Genomic DNA, 5,329 nt, shown 5'->3' on the forward strand with positions numbered 1-5,329 from the left:
CTATAGGGCTGCTCTCCCCTATAGGGCTGCTCTCCCCTATAGGGCTGCTCTCCCCTCCACGCGTGCACCAGGATCCTCCTCCCTGCTCCACAGCAGGGCAGGAGGCCCCGTCCCCCGCTATGGTGCAGCAGGGCTCCTTGCAAGGGCCCTCCTATAGGCCTAGCCCTGTAGGGGCCCTCGCTGTAGGGTTCTCCTTGGTTGGGTTTGTGGGGAGCAGACGTAGCTGGGACCGTCCCTGAAGCCTTTAGGTGCGGTCGGTGTCATCCCGTCACGGGGGAAGCGCCATCCGCCCCACGTCCCGGCTCCTTCCCTGCGGGTGCTGACGTTGGTTGGGCTTCAGACCGGCCTCCCGGTGCTTCCCGCCCGGCGCCCACGGAAGCAGCGGCCGAGGTGGCCAGAAGCGGCAGTGGGGCGGCCGTGGTCGGTCAGAAACAGCAGGGGAGCGACCGTGGGCGCTGTGGGGCGGCCGTGGGCGCCATGGGGCCGGGCGCTCATCGTTGTCGTCATCGCCGCACGGGCCGGGCGCCCTGGGGCAGACTGTGACTTGTTGTGGTGAGACCAGCCAAACAACAACAAAATCACTAGTCTTCCACAGGGCGCCGGGCAAGTCCCTCCTCGTCCCCGCGTGGACGGCCTCAGCGGGGACCCGTCCTGAGCCGCCCTGCCCCGTTCCCAACGCGGACGGGCCGAGCGTGGCGCTGGCGTCAACGTGTGCCCCCGCGCCAAGCGCGCAGGCCGAGCGCTGCGATCGCCGTTTCCCCTTAACCCACCTGCGTAGGATTAGAAGAATTAAATTGCCCCGCAATCCAGTTTTACCTCAGTGTTTTCCATTTTTCTTCTGGCTGGCAAACTGCGTGGCCTCGCGGATGCAGCGGCCCTTCCTCAGGCTGCAATGATGCAGGTGCAAAGTAAGAAGACGCTTTCCCTGCCCCTCCGTTGGCTCCTGCTCGGCAGCAGCCAGCGGCTCCACAGTGTTTTGTGGCCTTTCCGTGGAGCTGCCCAACTCCGGTGCGGCGGGAAAGAGAGAGGGGGGTGATTTTGGCACCTGGGGAAGGTGGCTCCAGGTTTTCCAGGGAGCAAAGCCCTCCAGGTGCCTGTTAACAGAGGGTTGTGCTGCCTGGGGTGTTCCTCACCAGTGGGCAAGACTTAGTGATTTGAGTGCAATCATGGTCCTCTTCAATGGGGTTTCTTGTTACGAGATCCTCGTGGTCCACCTTGGTTCCCCAAGGTGTGCAGGACCTGTTTCCTATAGAAAGTTCCCCTCTGTCAAGTCACCTCTGCAAACGCAAATGGGATCCAAGAATGGGGAATGGATCCAAACAACCCCTTATCTCCCCTTGAACTGTTGCAGTGTTGGTGACTTACCTGCACCTCTTACAGTTTCTTTGCCACCACCAAGCTGGCCTTGAGCCGCTGGCCACAGCTCTGCAGGGCCGGCCTGGCAGTGACAGCCTCTCCCCAGGCCTGGGAGATCCATTGGGATGCAAGATGTGGAGTCACCTCACATCCAGAGGAGACTGGGATTGCTCTGAGCTTCTCAGAGACCTGGCAGAGGACAGGAGCAGGATAAGAGCTGCAGCCAGAATCCGGCCATAGAAACCTACCTAAACACTCTCAAACCTCCTGGCTGAGGTCCATGCCCCTCCATGCACCGTGTGTGTTGATGAGCGAGTCTGGCATCCCTGGTCGGCCACTGCCTGCCCACAACTAGCCCATCCAGCTCTCCTGCTCTGTGCTCAGCTGCCTTCCTTTTTTTTGTTTTATACCCTGTTTTATAAGAGGCACGTGGCTCCCCTTGACAGCGCTCAGTTTCAGCTCTACCCCTCCTGGTTCCAAAGAAATCTTGACAGTAGCAATTAAGAGCTTATGGGGGGGAGGCAGAAGCTTTTTCCAGCTTTAAAAGGCCACAATAGGTCTGACTGCAAGGGAAGTGTGGTTATTTTCCTCCCATATCCCAGATATAGGCTCCAGCAACCTCTAAGCTTTAAGTTTAGTATTATCAGCAGATAGTTCTCATGTCATCTCCTGCTCCCGTGAAAAGGGAGGCTGCTTCTGCAGGGGAAAATCTGCACAGCAAAGAATTTGCAGCAGGGAGGTGGCAGAAGAAGCACCCGGAAATCTGGGAGCAGCCTGTGGATTGTTGTCCTGTTGGCTCCGCTTGCTCATATCCCATCCGGAGCCTATGTAAGGTGTAAAAGCCACAGGAGGGCCATGTCCATGACAAGGACAAGTCTTGCGACTTCCCATGCAAGCTTGTTTGTGGGGAGGTGGCTTCAGGACAGGTGTCGCTCATCTCTACAAGGTCCTGTCATCTCACTGTGGATTGAGGGTTTGGCACCGTGCGGTAGAAACTGTGCTTTGGATGTCACAGATGAGCCAAGAATTAAGATGAATATAGAACATGCCAGAGCCCAGGAGAGATCTCTGCAGTATTTCCATAATTTCAAGTAATAGGGAAATTTGTAAAACTCAGGGTAGATCATGGATAGAATAACAGGCTAAATTTGTCAGATGAATAATTTACTAGAAGTGATTGGCCCCTCTCCAAGAGAGACAAGGCGGCCTGCTCTGGGGCTGGGCAGCCTCGTGGTTGTCCTTGGCCGGGAGCCATTCTCCTTCCTGCCACATTGTCACTGCTCCTGTGCTGCAAGTTGCCCTTCAGACAAGGGGCCTGCCCTCGGGTTGCGGCTTTCCATGGCTGCAGGATTTTCCACAAAGCTCAAGGTCCCTGCAAAGACCAAATACAGCCCTCGGGTGGGCGTTTTGTCCTGTAGTTTCAGCGTGCTCCCCTGCGCAGCCAAGCCGGGCAGTGCCCTGGTGCCCGTGGGCGTAAGCTGGCTTGGGGCATAGGGACCGAGCTGGCCCTGGCCCCTTCCCGTTCTCCATGCGCATCCCTGTCCCTTGGCCGCGGCTCCTGCAGCCTCCCCGCTCCACGTGGATGAGGGGATAGGGACATGGAGACATTGGGGACGGGAAGGGAGAGGAGCCAAGTCCCAGCGCTGGGACGAGGCGGCAGCAGGCGGCCGGCAGGCAATTAGCACGCGCATGGGCATGAATGAGCGTCAGTAATTCCAGGTAAGCTCCCCGGGAGCACTGGGCGGCCGGACGGAGCCTCCCGCTGCCCAGGGAGCCCTGGGCGAGCAGAGGGCTCCAGCAGCGCCCGCACGGCCCTGCTGCGACTCCAAAATGCCTCATTTCCCAGCCCCGGCCCGGCCCCGTGTCGTCGGCCGCTGCTGCAGAGCGGGAGCGGTACCTGTAGAGCGCGGTGCCGGCAGCGCCTGGCACCTCGGGGCGCTGCACAGAGGTGCCCTGTTGGCACAAATGCCCTTCTGGAGGAGGGTGGACCGGCCTTGGAGAGGTTGGGGGCTCACTCTGGTTTCCTTCCATTGCTGGTGTTCACACCAGGGTCTTTGGAGCATCACCAGCACTAGCCACATCATCTCCTTACTGCTGTCCTGGGTATGGAGGAGGTCCCATGTGTTGGCTACGAGGCAGGAACAGCTTTTCCTCCGTGGATGAGAAAGGACAACTTCAAGGCAGGAGAGAGAAACACGAGCCCAGAGGAGCTCTGCAGCAGGAGGACGGTGTTGGCGAGAGGGGAAGGGGCGCTTGGCACCTGCCTACCACAAGCTGAGGAGCCGTCATGGTCCTGGGCTCTGCTGGCCACCTCACACCATCCCAACTGGCAATGGTGGTGCAAACTGGTGCAAACACCTTCATTCTGCGGGGATTCTGGATAGCTGGAGAGATGATTAGAGGACAGGCACAGGTAGAATAGGCAGTGCTGAGTTACGTAGGAAGGAGAAGCAGCTCTCAGTCATCTCCCTGCTGTGAGCAGCCCGTGGCCCCATCATGGACCCTGATGGAGCCATCCTGGGCTGCAAACTCAACTGGTTTATGGTCTGAGCACATGGTTATGAGGACACAGAAAAGACATTAAAGCAGTTTTCCAGGTCTTCGCCATGGTGCAGTTAGAGCCCTGCACGCAGAATTCTCCTGTAAAATGGCAACAGCTCCTGCTCTGTGGAGCTGGACTGAGGCTGGGATTTGTCCCAGGTTCAGGGACAGCTGCTTGAACTGGAAGGGAACCAAGGCAAGAAGTCTGGGTGCTAACTGAGAAACATCAGCCACAGAAGCTGATGGTTTCTGCAGCTTGTATCACTGAGGGCCTTTGTGAAGAAGTGAGGTGCATCTCTGTAGGGTCTCAGACACCTGGATCTAGGGATTTCGTAGTTCCTGCTTCATTCCTGAATGCTTTGGCTGCAGCTCCTCCCTGGAGTCCCTGACTCTTGAGCTGACTCATTCCCAACCTCCAGAAGACCATAACCTTCCTGGCCAGGGTCTCAGGAGAAGGGGGCAGAGCCGTGGGGGCCTTGCGGAGTGCCCAGTGCTGAAAAGCCCTGCCTGCAAGGCAGAAAACAACGTCCTTGCGGTGAGAGCCGCTTTGCGGCTCCGAGAGCTGCCGGGCTGCTCCTCAGGCCTCGCCTGCTCCCTGCACCCGCATGGCAGCCCCTCCATCCGGGCAGACCTTCTCCCGAACCGCATCCTGGGATTTCCCAGGCAGTCTTGGCTGAGCATCGGGACGTGGCGCAAGGCAGGAGAGCAGCAACCGCCCCATCCCGAGGCGGGAGGGCCGATCCCAAGGTGGGAAGCGAGGGGAGCGATGGCTGGACAAAGCAGGTGGCTCCGGCTGCTCCTCCCGGCCCTGCCCGGCGGCCTCGTCCCCCGGAGCAGCCGGCAATTCCGGGCCGCACGGAAGCTTCATTATCGCCCTGTCGTGGCCTCGTTTGATGAGACGTTTTATTGCCAAACTTATTAGAGGTGAAACGTGCGGTTTCTGCTCAGCAATTTCCTGTGCGCGGCGATAAGCCGGGCCGTGCCCGCTGCGTGATAAACAGTTATTTTTATGTACGTCTCTGCCTGGGGCGGCGAGAGGGAGCCAGGGCCCGGCTCGCGTTAATTGCCGTGGTTAATGAGACCTATTTTGGGCCGTGCGTGCGGGGGTGCGCGTGCCTTGCCCCTGCCGCCGCGTTGTGGCCCCGGTGGCTTCAGTGGGGCATCCCTTCTCTGCACGTTAAAGCACATTGAAGTCATTGCCCCTGTCTCAGCTCCGGGAGGGAAGGGGCACAAGCCCCACAGAGATCCCTCCTGCGGCTTTGGGTGGTCACTTCAGGGAGCCGGGTCCTGGGATCTGAGTGAGGCACCCGGAGCACCCCCTGCCTCCTTAGCCACGGGAGGGTCTTGACCTGAGGTGTAAGTGGGACCTCCTCTCCTCTCCTCTCCTCTCCTCTCCTCTCCTCTCCTCTCCTCTCCTCTCCTCTCCTCTCCT

General features: G+C 59.2%; 1 protein-coding gene across 1 annotated transcript in view; it reads right to left on the reverse strand.

Annotated features, from left to right (window-relative positions):
• LOC112944805 (apoptosis-enhancing nuclease-like) overlaps nucleotides 1–5,329 on the reverse strand; it is a 9,582-nt gene that overhangs the window by 3,345 nt on the left and 908 nt on the right. The window lies entirely within an intron of this gene.

Source organism: Nothoprocta perdicaria, unplaced genomic scaffold (genome assembly GCF_003342845.1).
Source record: "Nothoprocta perdicaria isolate Ctin4 unplaced genomic scaffold, notPer1 scaffold_176, whole genome shotgun sequence".
In the NCBI taxonomy this organism is placed as follows: Eukaryota; Metazoa; Chordata; class Aves; order Tinamiformes; family Tinamidae; genus Nothoprocta; species Nothoprocta perdicaria.